At 37.4% G+C, this 23,027-nt stretch overlaps 1 long non-coding RNA gene across 4 annotated transcripts; it reads left to right on the top strand.

Annotated features, from left to right (window-relative positions):
* Positions 1–549: 549 nt before the first annotated feature.
* On the top strand, positions 550–22,781 carry LOC117978890 (uncharacterized). 4 transcript variants are annotated; one of them, XR_010109880.1, is made up of 7 exons: positions 551–795; positions 1,577–1,759; positions 3,280–3,349; positions 16,130–16,300; positions 17,565–17,690; positions 18,472–18,529; positions 22,689–22,781. It is a non-coding gene; the product is annotated as an uncharacterized LOC117978890 (long non-coding RNA). The 4 variants fall into 4 exon arrangements; XR_010109881.1 differs by having other exon boundaries at positions 577–1,095; XR_010109879.1 differs by lacking the exon at positions 16,130–16,300 and having other exon boundaries at positions 550–795.
* Positions 22,782–23,027: the final 246 nt, after the last annotated feature.

Here is a 23,027-nt window from a genome sequence, read left to right as displayed (position 1 = left end):
CCATCAGACAGGACTAGCTTCCTCCATCTCTATCGGGCAAAAGCCTGCCCAGCGTTCAAGACCCTCCTCAGATGCCGGCTCCACGATTAGGCTTCCTCCTGACCCCTGACCCTGTAACACGCGCCACCATAACTCTCCACCTCGGCCCACATTCCCACAGCACTCGCGACGTCCGCGGCCCTCAAGATGGCGCTTCATTCCATTTTAGGGTATTTGCTGCTTGTTTCCTGCACACACAGTCCCGCGAGGCACACCCGTGCACGAGTGTCCCGCGCTCCCAGACGCGCCGCCACAGGCCGGCGAGGGCAGCCTGAGCCGCTTCCCGCCCTCACGGGACCGTCGCCAGCCCGCAGCTCTAGCGGGAGGCAGTTCCACAGCGTGCCCGGCAGCCCCGCCACCGTCAGCACCGGCGCCTCCGGCGGGCTTTCCCCACCTCTTGGAGGCATGAATCCTCAGGGGCTCCTCGAGAGGGCGCCAGGGAGCAGATGCGTGCGGACACCTTTCGGCCCTCTGCAGCCGCCGTAGCTCCCCCCCCCCCCCCCCCCCGGCAGAAACCCGGAAGTGGAAATCTCAGCCATTCAGCGTTTGGGTGAAGACGGAGGCGGGTTCTGGACAGACCTACGTTGTCAGGGAGTGTTTACTTCGCCTCCACTTCTGTTCCTCCTCGCCCTGGTGCTGCTCCAGGTCACATACTCTTCCTGAGCTGGCTTCAGCCTCTCCGCGCAGAAGTCTCCCGCAGCCATGGCCTAGTACTCTTATGTGAAGTCTACCAAGCTTGTGCCCAAGGGAACCGAGGTGAAGAGCTGGGTCCTGCAGCTCCGGCGGGAGCCTCCTCAGTTCTTTTCGGATGCACTCCACCCCCGCGAATCCGGTGGAAGCCGTGATGCGGAGAGCCGGCTTCGTGGCCTCCCAGGCTTCTTTTGCTCTGACCCTGTCTGGGCTGGGCGGAGGCCGGACCGCGCTTCCTGGCACCTGTGCAGAGAGGGGCAGCCTCCTGCGCGGACGACCCTGGAAACAGGATAGACGGGCGGGTGACCCGTGGCCCCGTACTCACGAGTTTGGGTCCCCTGAGGCATCTCTCCAGGCCTCTGCCTGGTGGGTCTGCCTTAGTCTGATCTTGTAGTTCATTATAATAACTTCCTTTATTAGGGATTATTCTTTTCTCCATTGTCTCTTCCTGGAAAAATTATTGATTAATTTTTTTCTAAGCTAATATGTAGAGTGAAACCAGGATGAATCACACAGTGGTTGAGGTGTATATGGACTTTGATAGGGATATGGGCTGGAACCTGCACTCTGTCATTTACTAATTTTGTAATTTGTGGCAAATTGGTTAATATGTCTGAACTTCCATTTACTCATTAAGAGATCAAGTATCTTTGAACCTCCGTTTACACATTTATACTTTCAGACCATTTTTTATACCTTTAGAAGACTGTGAGGATTAAATGAGAGAACATACATGCAGTAAATAAATTGAGCCAAATGTGAGGAGGAGGTTGTAGTGGTAATTTATTAGCTCTTTAGGAGAAAAATACCTGTGCATTCATATCCCCGCTTCTTTTTTAACTGGCAGATTTGCCTGAGGTTGACTGTACATACAAATATTGAGCATTTCTTCCTGGCCTCCGTGATAAACAGAAGTTTTGATATTGTTAGGCGAGATGGAAAGAAAGTATCAAGGAGTGAGCTGAAGCCACTGCCCTTGAGAACCCTCTCGAGGAGTCTGGCCTCATGAAGATGCCAGAATAAATGGCAGGTATATCTTGAATGAATGTGAGATTTTTACTCTGTGAATTTCCTGTGAGGAGTGGTGAGTTATCTTCTGAAAACTTTATGATGAAAATGCAGACAAGAGTGTCTTAAGATTATCGTAATAATCATAATTAATGCTTATATAGCACTTTCAATGCGCCAAGAAATTGTTGTAGGCATTTTGCACATTAACTTTTTTCAAATCCCTCTTGGGTTTTTATTTTTTTATTGCGATGCAATTCATAATTATAAAATTCACCCTTTTGTACAGTCAGTGGTTTTTAGTATATATCCAAGAGGTTCACCACTGTCTAGTTGCTCAGCATTTTTGTCATCTCAGAAGGAAATCTCTTCCTACCCATTAAAGCTGTCACATCCCATCTTCCCCCTCTCCTAGTCCTTGGCAACCACTAGTCTGCTATCTATGTGAAATTGCCTATTCTGAATATTTCCTAAGAAATCATGTAACATGTGGCCTTTTGTATCTGGCTTCTTTCACTTACAACATTCTTTAGGTCCATCATTGTTGTAGCACTTGTTCCTTTTTATGGCTGCGTAGTGTAGTCCATTGTATGGATGTAATATTTTGTTCATCCATTCATCAGTTGATGAACATTTAGACTGTTTCCCCTTTTTGACTATTGTGACTAATGCTAGTGTGAATATTCTTATGTAAGTATTTTTGTGGGTGTATGTTTTCATTTCCCTTGGGTATACATAGTTAGGCGTAAAATTGCTGGGTCATATGGTAACTCTTTAACTTTTTGAGGAACCCCAAACTGTTTCCTGTAGATGCTGCACCATTTTACATTTCCACCAGCAATGTGTGAAGATACATATTACCTCTTAATCCTCACAATAGCCTTAAGAGTTAAGTTGTTGGCCGGGCGCGGTGGCTCACGCCTGTAATCCCAGCACTTTGGGAGGCCGAGGCGGGCGGATCACGAGGTCAGGAGATCCAGACCATCCTGGCTAACACGGTGAAACCCCGTCTCTACTAAAAATACAAAAAATTAGCCGGGCGTGGTAGCGGGCGCCTGTAGTCCCAGCTACTCGGGAGGCTGAGGCAGGAGAATGGCGTGAACCCGGGAGGCGGATCTTGCAGTGAGCCGAGATCGCGCCACTGCACTCCAGCCTGGGTGACAGAGCGAGACTCCGTCTCAAAAAAAAAAAAAAAAAAAAAAAAAGAGTTAAGTTGTTATCCTAATTTTTTAAGTGGGGAAACTGACTCACAGAGAGATTCAGTACCTTTTCCAAAAATTGCAGAGCTAAGAAGTGACAGAATCGGGATTTAAAATCTGGTGGTGTGGCTCTACAATCTGCTTTGAACTTTAACATAATATGTACAAAGCCTGAAGCAAATTCTCAGTACTGTATTTAAGAGGGCATAGCAATGTAAGTCTTCCTAAATCAATAATTTATAAATGAAACAACTTAAAAGACTTCCAAGTTTCAATCTTATGATATTTATTTATCACACAAATCAATATACTTAAACTCATCTATATAAATTATTTCCTGTAGTAAGAAGAAAAAGAGCAAAGATAAGAAGAGAAAAAGAGAAGAAGATGAAGAAACCCAGCTTGATATGTTGGTGAGTCAGTTTTCAGTGCTTTATTCTGAAAAAAAGTTAACATTTCTTGAGATCTCATTGAAAATATTTTCCTAGTTAGAAATTTATGATGTATTCACATTTGTCTTAAAGTGCTTAAATATTACCTACAGTTGTAAATTCCATTTATTCTTTAGCACAGTAGATGCTACTGACGCCTTTACTTCATTATCAGAACAGAGCACAGGAGAGAAGAATTACAACTCTCTGACTTAGTAGGCACCATTAGACTGCTTAATAGCCGGAGATTCTGATACATAATTTTAAAGGCTTAATGTAAATGTTATTCAACCAAATATATTTTACAAGCTATTTTCTTTGAACATGTGTACATTTTAGTTGTAGAAGTCAGTTGTCTCTTAAACGAGGTATCTTCACAGGAAAAATCATTATTTTGTGAACTCTGAAATGAATGAAAAATTTAAATACAATATCAGGGTAGCCTGTAAATGATACTAGAAATAAACTGACCCAAACACACTTAACCAGCCTGTTTTCCGTTTAGCTGTTTCCATACTTTTTTTTCTCTTTTAAAACTTGGCAAGTTGCATTTTGAATCTTCATAAATTATGGTAGCTTAAAAAATATATAAAATATGGAATGGTGTAAAGCTAATGTTCTGGAAGAATCATTGCTTTTGAAATGGCAAATCAACAATTCTAAAATTAGGGTAAATATCTAGGGTAGACATGTAGATGTGGAATTGCTGTGTCAAAGGATAGGTGAATGTTTAACTATATAAGAAACTGTCAAAAATTTTCTAAAGTGGTTGTGCTATTTTATCCTCCCACCAAGAATGAATTAGTTCTCCAGTTACATCCTTGCCAAGAGTTGATGGTGTAATCAGTCTTTTCTCCCAGTCTGAGTTTTACCTTTTCAGTTTCTTAATGGTGGTTTTTGGATGGACAGCTTTTTTTTTTTTTTGAGATGGAGTCTCGCTCTGTCACCCAGGCTGGAGGGCAGTGGTGCAATCTTTGTTCACTGCTAGGTCCACCTCCCAGGTTCACGCCATTCTCCTGCCTTAGCCTCCCAAGTAGCTGGGACTACAGGCACTTGCCACCACGCCCAGCTAATTTTTTGAGTTTTTAGTAGTGACAGGGTTTCACCATGTCAGCCAGGATGGTCAGAAGCTTTTAATTTTTATAAAGCTTAGTTTATTTTTTTCTTTTATGGTTACTGCCTTATCTCTTTGATCTAAGAGATCTTTGCTTACCCCAAAGTCAGGAAAATATTCTACATTGTCTTTTAGAGGCATCATAGTTTTAGTTTTTACATTAAATCTGTCATTAATCTCAAATTAATTTTTGGCATGGTGTGAGTTTGGTTTCAAGATTTACTTTTTTTTTTTTATCATCTTGATAGCCATTTGTGCCAGCACCACTGGTGTTTCCTTTTTCCATTAATCCTGTTTCATATCTTCATAAAAAGTCAATTAACTTTCTATGTATTGGTCTATTTCTGGACTCTGTTCTATCGATTGTCTGTTTTTCTTTTGGTATATTTCTCTTGATTGCTATAATTTCATGAAGTCTTGAGATCAGGTAGTGTGTGTCCTCCAACTTTGTACTTACTATTAGTTTATTAATTTCTACAGTGAAGCCTGTTGGATTTTCTCGGAGAGTTGTATTGAGTCCAGATCATTTGGGGGAGAATCAACATCTTAATATTGGGCCTCAATATTTCATAATTTTCAATGTAGCAGTCTTGCATGCCTGTTTAAAAATTTATTCTTAAGTATTTTATACTTTTACATTACTGTCAGTAGAACTTTTGAATTTGACTTTCCAGTTGTTTGCTGTCAGTATGTAGATATACAATTGATTTTTGTATAGTGAGTTTATAGTCTGATAAGTCTGTTTCACTTATTACTTCTAGTGGTTTGTTTATATAGAAAACTAAGAAATTTGCAATTATGTTTCCTGTGACTATCATTTTACTTCTTTCTTTCTAATCTTTATGTCTTGTCTTGCTTTTTATTGGTTTATTTTACTGTCCAGGACTTTCATAGTGTTGAACAGAAGTCACGAGAATGGGCATAATTGCATTGTTTCCAAGCTTAGGCAGAAAGCTTTCAGTAGTGCACCATATGGTATGATGTCTGTATGATCTACAGAGAAAACCTTTATCAAAATGAGGACATTCCTTTTAAATTTTGTTTCTTGGCAGTTTTTATCATAACGATGTTTAATGCTGTCAAATGTCTCTTTCTGTATCTGTTGAGATGATTATACAACTTTCTTCATTCTGCCAATGAATTACATTGGTTTCATTTTCAACTTTTAAACTAACTTTACATCCCTGAGATAAACCCCACTTGGTTGTGGTGCATTGTCCTTTGGAATATTGCTAGAGTTGATTTCTAGGTTTTTTTTTTTTTTTTTAAGATTTCTATATTGGTGTTGATGGAGATATTGGACTTTTGTATCCTTTTCTTGTAATGTCTTTGTTTGATTTTGGTGTCAAGGTGATATTGGGTGTCATAAAATTAGATGGGAAGTGCTGTCTCCTTCCCTGTTTTTGGAAATAGCTGTGTAAGATAGGTATGATTTCTTCTTTACATGTTTGATAGGATTTACCAGTGAAGTCATCTGAACCTAGAGGGTTTTGTTTGGTTTGGTTTTAGTTTTTTGTGGGAGAATTAAGATTTTTTAAGAGATATTTTCAGATTTTTCTGTTGTCAGTTTTGGTAATTTTTGTCTTTTAGGAAAATTTCATTTCATCCAAGTTGTTGGATTTATTGGCATAAAATTGTTCAGAATATTCCTTTAATATCCTTTTAATGTCTGTAGAATCTAATCTGTATTGCAGTCTCTTCATATTGGTAATTTGTGTTTTTTCTATTTTTTCCTGGATCAGTCAGTCTAGCTGGAGGTTTATCAATTCTTTATAAGATCACTTATTTTAGATCATTAATGATCTTTTAGTACAGGGTTATTCACTCTTTTATCTTCCCTGGGCCACAACGGAAGGAGAAGAATTGTCTTGGGCCACACATAGAATACATTAACGATAAGCTGATAAGCCAAAAAAAAAAAAAAAAAGGAAAAAAATCTCATAATGTTTCAAGAAAGTTTATGAATTTGTGTTGGGCTGCATTCAAACCTGGCCTGGGCCACATGCAGCCCTCAGGTTGGACAAGCCTGTTTCAGTATTACTTATTTTCTCTTTTTTTCATTTTTTATTTCATTTATTTTCAGTCTTTTTTTGTCCTCCCTTTAACTTATTTTCAGTTTACTTTGCTCTTGTTTTATTGCTTCTTAAGAAGAGAGTTAGATCTCTTCATTTCACGTTAGTTTTAGTTATAGTCAACACATTTTGCTTTCATTTTCATTCCATTCAAAATATCATCTAGTTTTCCTTGTGATTTTTCTTTTCATGGACACTTGAGTTATTTAAAAGTGTATTGTTTTTTAATTTCTACTACATAGAGATATTATAGGTATGTTATTGTTGCTGATTTCTAATTCATTTATAGTATAGTTGGAGAACATACATTCTTAGTGAATTTCCATGTACACTTAAAAAGAATGTGTATTATGTAGATGTTGGTTCAGGGTTGTTTTTTATTTTTTATTTTTTTATTTTTTTGGAGATGAAGTCGCACTCTGTTGCCCAGCAGGCTGGAGTGCAGTGGAACGATCTCGGCTTACTGCAGCCTCCGCCTCCCAGGTTCAAGTGATTCTCCTGCCTCAGCCTCTGGAGGAGCTGGAATTACAGGCACCTGCCACCACGCCTGGCTAATTTTTTTAATATTTTTAATAGAGGCGGGGTTTCACCACGTTGGCCAAGCTGGTCTCAAACTCCTGACCTCAGGCGATCCGCCCGCCTCGGCCTCCCAAAGTGCTGGGATTACGGGCGTGAGCCGTGGCGCCCGGTGGTTCAGTGTTCTTTAGATGTCAGTTAGATCAACTGGTGGAGCTTGTGACTATGCACATCTTCTGTGTCCTTACTGATTTTTTACTCATCCTACAATGTATTGAGAGTTATGTTAAAATCTCCAACTGTAATTCTAGATCTGTCTACTTGAGCAGTTTTTGCTTAAAGTATTTTGAAGCTGTCATGTGTACGCATTTAGGATTGTGAAGTCTTCCTTATAAATTCAGTCTTTCATTTTCATAACATTTTAACCTTTATTTCTGTTAAATGTCTTGATGCCTAGTTATATTATTTGACCACCCTTTTGCTCCTGTCAAGCCTGGGCCTTTGTTAGTTTGTGCTTATTTATTAGGTTTTTGTCTGTAGACTTAGATAGTGACTCTTACTGTAGGAAAGGTTCATCCTCATGGCCCTCAGCCACATGTTCTAGGTATACTTGATGAGTTCTTTCCACTCTGCTATGTCCCAAATTTGTGTGCTCTCTGGCATCTCCAGTCAGCCCTCAGAAGTGCCAGCCACTCTGCAGAGGCCTTGTGGAGCCTGCCTGCTGTATGCACTCCCCCCAGCCCTTGGCCCCAGACCTGCAGAGAACTTTTGCATTCTCTTTTGAGGCCTCACCTGTATGTAGTTCCCTCTTCTCCAGTACCTTATTCTATAAACTCCAAACATGTTAGCACTGCAAGACTCTCAGCTTAGTGACAGTGACATTGCCTCATTTTTGGAGGTCTCTACCTCTCTCTGTGTGGTCGAGAAACTGCCATTGGGCAGAAAACAGAAGTGTGTGTGAGATTTACCTCCTGTGTTTTCCTGTTCTCAAATATCACAGTCCTGTTCTGCCTGTGTTCCAATCCCCGAAAACAGTTTTCTCAAATATTCTATCCAGCTTCAGTTTTCTCGTTGGTCATGGTGGGAAGGCAAGTCCATCTTGGCTGGAAGAGGAAGTCCTTCTGCGTCTTTTTCTCCTTGTCCTTCCACCTTCTTTTGCATTGTGGATTTTCTAAACTTGCCGTATAAGTAAGCATGTGCCTATTTGTGAAGGGAAAGAAAAAACCCTTTTAATTTTTTAAAGCTGTTCTGTTGGTTACTCACAAGGATCTGAAGGGATTGGTAAATAGGATGAAAGAAATTCTGTCTTTCACATGGAGAATACCGTGTGTGACATTAATAAAAATGAGCATGTCTGTAAGCAAAGAGTTTCACTGAGCTCTGCTAGATTCAGAAGCAGTTGAACTTACAACATCGTAGTTTGCAAAACACAGATTTGATTTACCCAGGAACTAAAGCTGAGTAAGCTATGGGTTAACAGAAGGTCTGTGAAGGGTACTTAGACTACAGTAAGATTGGGGAAGAAAATTCCATTTCCAAATCTAAGATATATCATTCCTTTGTGCCAAGCATATAATGAAGGTAGAGGTTTAAGGGGGCCCTTAGCACAGAAGCACTGGGTTAGTCAGAAGGTGAGGTGAGCTGTCACACAGCCTTGATGCTAGAATGAGGGTGCCCTGGGAGTATCTTATCAGCCATGACACTGGTGCATCGGGCCGGTTTTTTTTATGTTTTTTTTGTTTTTTTTTTTTTTTTTTTTTTTTGAGACAGGCTGTTGCTTTGTTGCTCAGGCTGGAGTGCAGTGACATGATCATGGCTCAGCGCACCCTCGACCTCGTAGGCTCAAGCAATCCTCTCACCTCGAACTCCCGAGTAGCTGGGACCACTGTCTTGTACCACCATACACAGCTAATTTCTTAATATTTTTGTAGAGATAGGGGTCTCCTTTTGTTGCCTAGGCTGATTTTGAACTCCTGGGCTTAAGTGATTGTCCTGCTTCCACCTCTCAAAGTGCTGGATTACAGGCATGCCAGACATATGGAAACATTCTCAACTATCTGAAAATACGTGAAAAGCTTTGTTATGCATTGTGAGACAATACAGTGGGAATATTTCACCATCTGCCTAAGGTTTAAAAGGAAATAACTTTAAGCATGTGTCTAAATAGCAAGTAATGTTTTAGAGCGGATTCTCTTAAATTCAGCTTGGGCGTCTGCAGCATATACACAGCTTGAGCTGTAACCTGACATAGAGACAGGCAACTTCAGTGCCCACTGTTCTTAGGATCCACTGCTTTTTCACAGCTAAAACCCCTGAGTGGCACTGTTAAGTATTATGTTATGTTACTTTAGTCGTTAAACGTATAAGCATACCTCCAAAGGTTGAATGTAGGCCACTTGCAGAAAGTAGGCAGAATGCTCACATTTAATTCTTGATAATACTGTGTTTAGCTTTCTTATTCTTTGAAATCTCATTGAGAAGAAATACTGGCATCTGTTCAAAGTAATTTCTTTTTCAGTTGACAATATTATAAGTAATGATATTGTATCATTTCCCTACTTGGACAGAGTGTGAAAATTTTGAGGAGCTTGTCTGCCAGAAATTTCTTCTTCATTTACAAAACATTAATGAGATATTATATTTAAATAATTTTATTTAATATTAAGTGTACTTGGTGAACGTGGCATAGAACATACAAAATAAAACTAATTTAAAATTATTAACTATTACATTTATAAGAAAGACTTGCTAATCATAACACTGTTTATAATGATTCTGAATAAAGCATTATTTCTTTTCCTGAAAACAATTGTAGCTATAACTCAATCATCTAAATTGCTTATTAGTTTTATTTCTTTTTAATTGTCTATTTTGATTAATTTTCTTTTTCTCCATTGGCTTCGTGTGTTTGTGGAGGTAAAATATACAGAATATAGAATTTGCCAGTTTTTCTATTTTTACGTGTACACTTCAGTGGCATTTAAATACATGCACCATTTTACCTTCCCACCAGCATTGCACAGGGTTTCAGTTTCTCCACATCCTGCCCAACATTTGTTTTTCTGGTTTTCTTGATTTCTGTTTTTTATTTGTTTTGATAATAGCATTCTAATGGGTATGAAGTGGTATTGCATTATGGTTTTGATTTATATTTCCCTAGTGACTAGTGATGTTGAGCATCTTTTCGAGTGCTTATTGGCCATTTGTATATCATCTTTGGTGCAATGTCCGTATATATCCTTTGCCCAGTTTTGAATTGTGGTATTTGTCTTTTTGGAGTTCTCTGTATAGTCTGGATATTAATTCCTTATAATGTATGTAGTTTACACATATTTTCTCCATTCTCTGGGTTGCCTTTTATTCTGTTGACAGTGGTTCTTGATGCACAAAAGTTTTTAATTCTGATGAAGTCCAGTTTGTCTGTGTTTTCTTTTGTTGCCTGTGCCTTTGATGTTCTATATAAGAAATCATTGCGAAATTCATTGTCGTGAAGCTTTTCCCATTTTCTTCTAAAAGTTTTCTAACTTTAGCTCTTACATTTAGGTCTTTGGTCTATTTTAAGTTACTTTTTGTATTTGGTGTTACATAAGGGTCCAACTTCATTTTAGCTAAAATTTTATGTATTTTAAAATTGATTATGAAAAGCATGAAATGTTTAGTTAAATAGAAAATTTTGTGCAGTGGAATTAACCGAATCTTTAAAACCTTTTTATTATGGAAATATCCAAACTAATCCATACATATAAGAATATAATGAGTCCCCCATGTGCCCAGGCCCCAGCATTAATTATCAATATTTTGCCAATTTCGTTTCATTTACATACACACCCCCACACACGTTTTTTCCTAGAAAATTTTAAGTAAAATCACAGATATTACATCATTTTATCCATAAGTACATAAATGTACATTTCTTTTATTTTATTTTTTTTTATTATTATACTTTAAGTTTTAGGGTACATGTGCACATTGAGCAGGTTAATTACATACGTATACATGTGACATGCTGGTGTGCTGCACCCACTAACTCGTCATCTAGCATTAGGTATATCTCCCAATGCTATCCCTCCCCCCTCCCCCCACCCAACAACAGTCCCCAGAGTGTGATGTTCCCCTTCCTGTGTCCATGTGATCTCATTGTTCAATTCCCACCTATGAGTGAGAATATGCGGTGTTTGGTTTTTTGTTTTTGCGATAGTTTACTGAGAATGAAGATTTCCAATTTCATCCATGTCCCTACAAAGGACATGTACTCATCATTTTTTATGGCTGCATAGTATTCCATGGTGTATATGTGCCACATTTTCTTAATCCAGTCTATCATTGTTGGACATTTGGGTTGGTTCCAAGTCTTTGCTATTGCGAATAATGCCGCAATAAACATACGTGTGCATGTGTCTTTATAGCAGCATGATTTATAGTCCTTTGGGTATATACCCAGTAATGGGATGGCTGGGTCAAATGGCATTTCTAGTTCTAGATCCCTGAGGAATCGCCACACTGACTTCCACAATGGTTGAACTAGTTGACAGTCCCACCAACAGTGTAAAAGTGTTCCTATTTCTCCATATCCTCTCCAGCACCTGTTGTTTCCTGACTTTTTAATGATCGCCATTCTAACTGCTGTGAGATGGTATCTCATTGTGGTTTTGATTTGCATTTCTCTGATGGCCAGTGATGGTGAGCATTTTTGCATGTGTTTTTTGGCTGCATAAATGTCTTCTTTTGAGAAGTGTCTGTTCATGTCCTTTGCCCACTTTTTGATGGGGTTGTTGGTTTTTTCTTGTAAACTTGTTTGTGTTCACTGTAGATTCTGGATATTAGCCCTTTGTCAGATGAGTAGGTTGCGAAAATTTTCTCCCATTTTGTAGGTTGCCTGTTCACTCTGATGGTAGTTTCTTTTGCTGTGCAGAAGCTCTTTAGTTTAATTACATCCCATTTGTCAATTTTGTCTTTTGTTGCCATTGCTTTTGGTGTTTTAGACATGAAGTCCTTGCCCATGCCTATGTCCTGGAATGGTAATGCCTAGGTTTTCTTCTAGGGTTTTTATGGTTTTAGGTCTAATGTTTAAGTCTTTAATCCATCTTGAATTGATTTTTGTATAAGGTGTAAGGAAGGGATCCAGTTTCAGCTTGCTACATATGGCTTGCCAGTTTTCCCAGCACCATTTATTAAATAGGGAATCCTTTCCCCATTGCTTGTTTTTGTCAGGTTTGTCAAAGATCAGATAGTTGTAGATATGCGGCGTTATTTCTGAGGGCTCTGTTCTGTTCCATTGATCTATATCTCTGTTTTGGTACCAGTACCATGCTGTTTTGGTTACTGTAGCCTTGTAGTATAGTTTGAAGTCAGGTAGTGTGATGCCTCCAGCTTTGTTCTTTTGGCTTAGGATTGACTTGGCGATGCGGGCTCTGTTTTGGTTCCATATGAACTTTAAAGTAGTTTTTTCCAATTCTGTGAAGAAAGGCATTGGTAGCTTGATGGGGATGGCATTGAATCTGTAAATTACCTTGGGCAGTATGGCCATTTTCACGATATTGATTCTTCCTACCCATGGGGATGGAATGTTCTTCCATTTGTTTGTATCCTCTTTTATTTACTTGAGCAGCGGTTTGTAGTTCTCCTTGAAGAGGTCCTTCACATCCCTTGTAAGTTGGATTCCGAGGTATTTTATTCTCTTTGAAGCAATTGTGAGTGGGAGTTCACTCATGATTTGGCTCTCTGTTTGTCTGTTGTTGGTGTATAAGAATGCTTGTGAGTTTTGTACATTGATTTTGTATCCTGAGACTTTGCTGAAGTTGCTTATCAGTTTAAGGAGATTTTGGGCTGAGACAATGGGGTTTTCTAGATATACAATGATGTCATCTGCAAACAGGGACAATTTGACTTCCTCTTTTCCTAATTGAATACCCTTTATTTCCTTCTCCTGCCTAGTTGCCCTGGCCAGAACTTCCAACACTATGTTGAATAGGAGTGGTGAGAGAGGGCATCCCTGTCTTGTGCCAGTTTTCAAAGGGAATGCTTCCAGTTTTTGCCCATTCAGTATGATATTGGCTGTGGGTTTGTCATAGATAGCTCTTAGTATTTTGAAATATGTCCCATCAATACCTAATTTATTGGGAGTTTTTAGCATGAAGGGTTGTTGAATTTTGTCAAAGGCCTTTTCTGCATCTATTGAGATAATCATGTGGTTTTTGTCTTTGGCTCTGTTTATATGCTGGATTACATTTATTGATTTGCATATATTGAACCAGCCTTGCATCCCAGGGATGAAGCCCACTTGATCATGGTGGATAAGCTTTTTGATGTGCTGCTGGATTCATTTTGCCAGTATTTTATTGAGGATTTTTGCATCAATGTTCATCAAGGATATTGGTCTAAAATTCTCTTTTTTGGTTGTGTCTCTGCCCGGCTTTGGTATCAAAATGATGCTGGCCTCATAAAATGAGTTAGGGAGGATTCCCTCTTTTTCTACTGATTGGAATAGTTTCAGAAGGAATGGTACCAGTTCCTCCTTCTACCTCTGGTAGAATTCCACTGTGAATCCATCTGGTCCTGGACTCTTTTTGGTTGGTAAGGTATTGATTATTGCCACAATTTCAGATCCTGTTATTGGTCTATTCAGAGATTCAACTTCTTCCTGGTTTAGTCTTGGGAGAGTGTATGTGTCAAGGAATTTATCCATTTCTTCTAGATTTTCTAGTTGATTTGCGTAGAGGTGTTCATAGTATTCACTGATGGTAGTTTGTATTTCTGTGGGATCAGTGGTGATATCCCCTTTATCATTTTTATTGCATCTATTTGATTCTTCTCTCTTTTTTTCTTTATTAGTCTTGCTAGTGGTCTATCAATTTTGTTGATCCTTTCAAAAAACCAGCTCCTGGATTCATTAATTTTTTGAAGGGTTTTTTGTGTCTCTATTTCCTTCAGTTCTGCTCTGATTTTAGTTATTTCTTGCCTTCTGCTAGCTTTTGAAGGTGTTTGCTCTTGCTTTTCTAGTTCTTTTAATTGTGATTTTAGGGTGTGAATTTTGGATCTTTCCTGCTTTCTCTTGTGGGCATTTAGTGCTATAAATTTCCCTCTACACACTGCTTTGAATGCATCCCAGAGATTCTGGTATGTTGTGTCTTTGTTCTCATTGGTTTCAAAGAACATCTTTATTTCTGCCTTCATTTCGTTATGTACCCAGTAGTCATTCAGGAGCAGGTTGTTCAATTTCCATGTAGTTGAGCGGTTTTGAGTGATATTCTTAATCCTGAGTTCTAGTTTGATTGCACTGTGGTCTGAGAGATAGTTTGTTATAATTTCTGTTCTTTTACATTTGCTGAGGAGAGCTTTACTTCCAAGTATGTGGTCAATTTTGGAATAGGTGTGGTGTGGTGCTGAAAAAAATGTATATTCTGTTGATTTGGGGTGGAGAGTTCTGAGATGTCTATTAGGTCCGCTTGGTGCAGAGCTGAGTTCAATTCCTGGGTATCCTTGTTGACTTTCTGTCTCGTTGATCTGTCTAATGTTGACAGTGGGGTGTTAAAGTCTCCCATTATTAATGTGTGGGAGTCTAAGTCTCTTTGTAGGTCACTCAGGACTTGTTTTATGAATCTTGGTGCTCCTGTATTGGGTGCATATATATTTAGGATAGTGAGCTCTTCTTGTTGAATTGATCCCTTTACCATTATGTAATGGCCTTTGTTTCTTTTGATCTTTGTTGGTTTAAAGTCTGTTTTATCAGAGACTAGGATTGCAACCCCTGCCTTTTTTTGTTTTCCATTTGCTTGGTAGATCTTCCTCCATCCTTTTATGTTGAGCCTATGTGTGTCTCTGCACGTGAGATGGGTTTCCTGAATACAGCACACTGATGGGTCTTGACTCTTTATCCAATTTGCCAGTCTGTGTCTTTTAATTGGAGCATTTAGTCCATTTACATTTAAAGTTAATAGTGTTATGTGTGAATTTGATCCTGTCATTATGATGTTAGGTGGTGATTTTGCTCGTTAGTTGATGCTGTTTCTTCCTAGTCTTGATGGTCGTTACATTTTGGCATGATTTTGCAGCAGCTGGTACCGGTTGTTCCTTTCCATGTTTAGCGCTTCCTTCAGAAGCTCTTTTAGGGCAGGCCTGGTGGTGACAAAATCTCTCAGCATTTGCTTGTCTGTAAAGTATTTTATTTCTCCTTCACTTATGAAGCTTAGTTTGTCTGGATATGAAATTCTGGGTTGAAAATTCCTTTCTTTAAGAATGTTGAATATTGGCCTCCACTCTCTTCTGGCTTGCAGCGTTTCTGCCGAGAAATCCACTGTTAGTCTGATGGGCTTCCCTTTGAGGGTAACCCGACCTTTCTCTCTGACTGCCCTTAACATTTTTTCCTTCATTTCAGCTTTGGTGAATCTGACAATTATGTGTCTTGGAGTTGCTCTTCTCGAGGAGTATCTTTGTGGCATTCTCTGTATTTCCTGAATCTGAACGTTGGCCTGCCTTGCTAGATTGGGGAAATTCTCCTGGATAATATCCTGCAGAGTGTTTTCCAACTTGGTTCCATTCTCCCCATCACTTTCAGGTACACCAGTCAGACATAGATTTGGTCTTTTCACATAGTCCCATATTTCTTGGAGGCTTTGCTCGTTTCTTTTTATTCTTTTTTCTCTAAACTTTCCTTCTCGCTTCATTTCATTCATTTCATCTTCCATTGCTGATACCCTTTCTTCCAGTTGATCGCGTTGGCTTCTGAGGCTTCTGCATTCTTCACGTAGTTCTCGAGCCTTGGTTTTCAGCTCCATCAGCTCCTTTAAGCACTTCTCTATATTGGTTATTCTAACTGGGAGGCACCCTCCAGCAGGTGCACACTGACACCTCACACTGCAGGGTACTCCAACAGACCTACAGCTGAGGGTCCTGCCTGTTAGAAGGAAAACTAACAAACAGAAAGGACATCCACACACCAAAAACCCTTCTGTACATCACCATCATCAAAGACCAAAAGTAGATAAAACCACAAAGATGGGGAAAAAACAGAACAGAAAAACTGGAAACTCTAAAAATCAGAGCGCCTCTCCTCCTCCAAAGGAACACAGCTCCTCACCAGCAACGAAACAAAGCTGGACGGAGAATGACTTTGATGAGCTGAGAGAAGAAGGCTTCTGACGATCAAATTACTGTGAGCTACGGGAGGACATTCAAACCAAAGGCAAAGAAGTTGAAAACTTTGAAAAAAATAAATGTACATTTCTTAACGTGGTATGTCTTTCTCTCATCACCTCTTTTGTTCTTTACTTTTATACATTATACTATGTTATTATCAGACCTTGTAAAATTAACAAGAATTCCTTAATATGTCATATCCAGTTAATGATTGACTCATTTCTACTCTAGTTAAGGTACAATTTAGGAGGAGGTTTGAGAATATTTTTTAACATTAAGATATAAACTTTTATAACAAGTGCTAAAATAATTGTTGCTAGAGTCTAACATTTATATTGGCAAATTGGACTTTAGTATACATAGACATAGATTCTGCTCATTTTGCTTTCAATCTAAAATCATAGTTAAGATTACTGGCTGGGCGTGGTGGCTCACACCTGTAATCCCAGCACTTTGGGAGGCAGAGGCGGGTGGATCACGAGGTCAGGAGTTCAAGACCAGCCTGGCCAATGTGGTGAAACCCCGTCTCTACTAAAAATACAAAAAAAATTATTTGGGCATGGTGACAGGCTCTTGTAACCCCAGCTACTCGGGAAGCTGAGGCAGAGAATTGTTTGAACCCAGGAGGTGGAGGTTACAGTGAGCCAATATCGCGTCGCTGCACTTCAGCCTGGGCGACAGAGCGAGACTCCATCTCAAAAAAAAAAAAAAATTACTATGCTAGAAAGTCTTCCTGTAGAGGCATTTTTAAGAAGCATTATCATAGGCATTGCCTCTGGAAAGCAGGCATGAATAGATGGCTGAGGTCTATCATGAGAGAGACCGTTCTCCATATATCACTTTGTACCTTCACATGTTGCCTTTTGTTTTGTTTTGGTCTTTTTCTGAGACAGGACCTTGCTCTGTCACTCAGGCTAGAGTGCAGTGGCATGATCATAGCTCACTATAACCTTGAACTCCTGGGCTCAAGTGATCCTCTTTCACAGCTCCCCGAGTAGCTGGGATTACAGGCATGCACCCCCATGCCTGGCTGTATGTTGCTATTGTGTATTTTAAAAACCTAATCCTGACTGTGCTGGTAGTCGCATGAATCTGCACATACATGCAAACAAGTACATGTACAACTGGTGAAATCTGAATAAGCTTCATGGATTATATCAATGTCAGTTTCCTGATTCTAACAATGTATGATACTTATGCAAGATGTTATCACTGAGACAAAGTGAGTAAAGGATATGTGAGATCTTTGTAGTATTTCTTACGACTGCAAAATAAAAAGTTTTTAAAACTAAGTTATAATAACAAAGAACTCTGTGTCAAAACTAAAATATAAAGTTGAAATATCAATTTTATTTTTTAGGAATCTGGTGAACAGTAACAAACTTTGGTGAAATTTCAGGAACCATAGCCATTGAAATGGATGAGGGAACCTATATACATGCACTCGACAATGGTCTTTTTACCCTGGGAGCTCCACACAAAGAAGGTTTGTGTCTGGAACGGAAGATCCTGCCACAAGTGTAGATTTTAGGACATTCATTCACTTAGGCCAAACTCTAACTAGTCTCAAACATTTTCCCAAGGAATGGAACCATTGCATTTGACTCTTCCATTTTTTTAAATTCCTTAATATTTGCCAGCCATTGGCAAGTCCCTCTTTCTAATATAAGCATTTGAAAACATTCCGTATAGTTCCAGAAGAGTATCTTTGGAAATCAAAACAATATGAATAATTAAAATAGTAAGTGGAAAGAAAAAAGAAAACCTATTTGAGTCAAACATATTTGAATTTCTTTTTTATTCAGACCTATTACCAAAACTAACCTGGGTGCATTTAACAGTTTGAAGTTTCCACAGTTTCTTTAGCCCATTAGAGGAAGCACTAATGAGATATGAAGTAATTAGAAGATAAAAAGCAGTATCATTTCGTCAGCAAGGCCATCCATTGAATAAATGAAGGCATTTAGCTTTTTTAAATAAGTGCTTATTTCTGACTGTATTTTAAAATATAAAGAGAAGCTATCTCGAAAGTTATTAAATAAGCATTATATCACCCTGTCTTACTCAGTGTATAAAATTACCACTGTAGTTAAAAGAAGATAAAATAGATCTTGATTCCAAAGATACAGTATTACAGTGACATCAGTGTATCTGAATATTCTTACATTTAATTGCAGAAGAAAATAGCCACATTTTTTAAAGTAAAATAATGTCTTTATATTTATAGCATATGTCAAATTTATTTTCAAATGTTTTTTCTCCAATAGTTGATGAGGGCCCTAGTCCTCCAGAGCAGTTTATGGCTGTCAAATTATCTGATTCCAGGTGAACTTATATTGTAATATAATTAGTAACCAGTTATTTTAAAAATTTAATTGTATTCATTAAAAATTTTAGTATCTGTCTTAAGCCCATGGTAATTTTGATATAAAAAATGAAATAGCTTTTTTGAAAAGTAGATTTTGTGATCTACTTTTAGTGGATTTCCTATCAATATATAATGCTAGGCTGGAAAAAAGATATGTAAGTTAAAAGATGAAGATTAATAATTTCATACACCAAATAAGATAGATTAAAAAATAAATCAAATAGTACAAAACCTGGTTCACTCTTGCTATGATATTTTAACTCACTGTTTGGAAGTCCACAGACAAACAGGAAGACTAAAAAAAAAGGAATATTGTTGAAACCAGCAGAGAATGTTAACAGCATCATAACGACCAAAAGAATATTTTTACTCAATATTTTTACAGTCATTTTATAAAGTAACCTTTTTTATTCTCACCTTGTGCAGAAGTATAGAATGATTCTTTGAGTAAAAGATACTGAAAGTGAATTTACATATTTTAGTAATTGGTTACATCAACATGATAATGATTTCTGTTATATAATCATTAATGTATAAAGGAGTACAAGTCAATTCTGGCATCCGAGGAGATTCTTGGTAAGGTAAAAGAAATCATAATTTTAAAAAATCACATTAAGATGATTATTTCTATACTTTCTTTGAAAGTCTGATAAGTAGGGTGAAAAAGAATAAAAGCAGAGAAGAAAAATTCAATAGTTTTAAATGGCTTTACAATTATAAACAAAGAAGGATTATAAAGAAAACTGACAAATGAGAAAATATTTGCAACAATCTTAATAGGCAGTGAGTTCTTACTCTTCATATGTATCTTGTATAGAATTCATAGCACTGAAGACCCCAGTAGAAAAATTGCGAACAATCAGATCTGAATAGAAAAATGGACAAGGGGCATTACCAGATAATCTAAAAACTAAAAAGGAAAGGAAAAGAAAACAATTGTTATTCTAGTTAACTACTAAAATGCAAATTAATAGGATACTGTTTTTTTCGTATCAGGTTTTCAAGTATTTTTTTAGAGTCATAACGTTTAAAAAAAAATCCATGATACAAAACATACTCTGTTAATTTGAGGTAAGAATGTAAATGGAAGCAGCATTTTCTGGAAAACTGTTTGATGACATAAAGTTTTAGTAATTTATTATTGAAGTTTATAACTAAAGAGGTATAATTGAAGCATGATGAATTTTGAAAATATTATGTAATATATAAGGTACAATGTTTATATTAAAAAAGCAAAATATAAAACTAAATTTTAAACTGTACTGTCCAATATGGCAACAACTAGTCACATGTAGCTTTTTTTTTTTTTTGAAGGCACAGAGTCTCAATCTGTCACCCAGGCTGGAGGGCAGTGGTGTGATCATAGCTCACTATAACCTCAAATTTCTGAGCTCAAGCACTCCTCCTGCGTCAGCCTCCCAAGTAGCTGGTATTATATGTGCACACCACCATGCCCAGCTAACTTTTCAAATTTTTTGTAAAGATGGGGTCTCACTATGTTGTCCAGGCTGATCTTGAACTTCTTGCCTCAAGCACTTCTCCCATTGGCTTCCCAAAGCACAGAGATTACAGGAGTGAGTCACCACTCAGCCACATGCATCTTTTGAACACTTGGAATATGTCCAGTCTGGAATTTTAGATATGTACACACCCACACACATACACATGTCCTGTTTTGATGTCCTATAATTAATTTTCTCTCAGTTTTTAACTTTTATCTATCTTATTAATGTACAGAATCACCCTGAAACCTGGCTATGGAAAATATCTTAGTATAAATTCAGATGAACTTGTTGTTGGCGTTCAGATGCAATTGGACCAAGAGAACAATGGGAAGCAGTCTTTCAAAATGTGAGTGCTGTTATTGTTTATAAAAACTTCCTGTCAGTTTAACACAAAGTCTGTAGCCATCAATAATAATATATTTAAAAAGAAAAAGTAGGATGCAATAGTATAATACATTAAATTGGAATAAATCAGTAAGAACACAGAGCCTTAAAGAGATCTCAATATATAGTGCAACAAAAATAGCTTTAGTACTTTTGCCCACAATTATTTCTGTATACCCTTAGTGCCCGATATGGATCTCATTTCCATTGAAGAACCAGTCAATTTTAGGTCACAGAGTAGGAAAACAGAATCGTTCCTAAGTATCTTCTTTGTAGCAGAAGTCATGGATGCTTTCAGAAACTTTAGAGACTGTAAGCGAACAGTAGAGCTAGCTAAGACCAAGTTGTGACAATTTGCTTATAAAATATAAATAATAATAGTTCATTGAAGTAAATTATCTCTAAAAGACTTTCAGTTCATAAGCTTAAAATAGTGTATGAAAAGATAGTTTTAATATAAGAAGAAAAAAGATAATATACTAATTCTTAATTTTAGTAAGTAGACAGTTGTAGTGTATGGATGTTTTGTTAAATCTTTGTTGATACAGAATACATAATTTCCTTTTTCTGTTTGTGTGAGAAGTAAAGATTGAACAAAAATATGTGAGTGCTAAACTGTCTTTAAAAAGTAGATAACTATATCAAAAACAGTAAGGACCAGTGGGCACCATGCAGAACAAGCAAATAGAAGATAAGCTCAGCCTTTGAGTAGCAGCTTTGGTAGTATACAACAATGAACTGAAAATAGGAACTCAGCAGTGTTTTCTAAGATGACAGATTAAACAAACATCCCACCAGAAAGAGGTAATCACTTAGACTAATTTCCTCATCCCCTAGGATAAAATCTTAAGTCAGTGACTTGAAAACTATTTTGACCCAATCCATTGAGAAATGCATTTTTACATTGCAGCCCAGCACACACATATGTATAACTGAAGCAAGAGTTGTACTTAACAATACTTACTTATCCGTGTGTTATGCATCTTGATATTTCTTATTCTCTTTTTCGCCTTCCTCTGTGTGTCTGTGTGTATTCTTTTTCCCCCCCCACCCACCTGATACCATTCAGGAAACACTACATTGATTTCATTACCTGCTAATGTGTTGCAACCCCTTTGAGATGATCCTACTAGTTATGATGAATGCTTCTAATAAAAGTTACACCAGTAGAAAATGCCAATATTTCATAAGGCCAGGATGATGACTTAGATAGTACTAATTTACAACACTTTAGGAAAGTTCATTTCATTTTATTTTTAGGAAGGAAACTAAGTTTCAAAAATTTAAATTTAAATGAAAGAGGGTCTTAAAACTCTATTGCAAAAAGGACTCAGCTGAATAATCTGTGGCACAGGTTTAAATCACCTTGGACCACACCGCCATGTTCCAGGGCTCACCGGGAGCCATCGAGATGAGAGACCACCCAGCCCTTGTGACTTGACTAAGAAATTAAATCCATATTATCAGCACGTTTTTAACTGGATGTGATATAAGGTTAACATATTTTGTAATCATTGTATTTATAGATATTTTGTCTAAATGTTATTGTATTCCAAGTTTTCCAAAAGAATCAACCAAATACAAGTTATAAATAAACATTATATTTGTTACGGGAGTTAAGCTAACCAAATTTATAACCCAGATTTAGATACACAAGAAAATCTGTTTTTAAAGTTTTGTTTAATAGAAAGCAGTGTAATACATCAAACATTAAACAACGAAAAATGTGTATGAATATTTATTTTCACACACAAAATTCCCTCAGACATTGATTCTTAAATTCAAAACACCAAAGGCATTGTATATGCCTTTTCATGTTTTCTAATTATGAAGAAAATAAATTTTACTTAAAATGCTAATATTTGAATAAAGTATGCATTCATAATTATGTTCTTGTCTTTAAAGTTAATTTTTCAAACAGAACTAAATCAGTTTTATCTTCAGTAGATCTTTTAGAAAGGAAGCAATCCTACCTCATCTAATTAGAGTTTAGTCCTACTAGGAAGATACACTACAAATATTTATTGTGGCAATCTTTGAATAGCAAAATGAAAGGTGATTTTGGTTTCCTTTTCTATATGTTCTTGTATTATATTTTTCAGGTTTTTCTCTAAGTTCTTTTCTGTGATTTTTAAATCAGGGAGGAAAAATTCATTCAGTCTAAACACTTAATGTTTCTTCTACAAGAAGTATCCTCATGGCGATTTTGTTATTTTGTTTCACTTAGGGGAAAATGGCTTTGTTGGCCTCAAATAGCTGGTTTATTAGATGCAATGAAGCAGGGGACATAGAAGCAAAAAGTAAAACGGCAGGAGAAGAAGAAATGATGAAGGTAATGATGACTTTTATACAGATGACTGCAGTCACACATGCGATGTGACTGTATCTCTTTAAAATGTTAAGTCATCATTTACTGTCACTTTAAAGATTTACTTAATAGCTTTTTATAATGTGGTGTTTCAAATAGACTCATTTTTAATTACAAATCCCATAGTTGATGGCTTGTTTATACAATGTGATAGAGAAATCAGCGCATCTAGGAGCTACCTTGCCATTATCTCCATGG

Source organism: Pan paniscus, chromosome 15 (assembly GCF_029289425.2).
Source record: "Pan paniscus chromosome 15, NHGRI_mPanPan1-v2.0_pri, whole genome shotgun sequence".
Lineage (NCBI taxonomy): Eukaryota > Metazoa > Chordata > Mammalia > Primates > Hominidae > Pan > Pan paniscus.
This window is presented reverse-complemented; position numbering and strand designations above follow the sequence as displayed.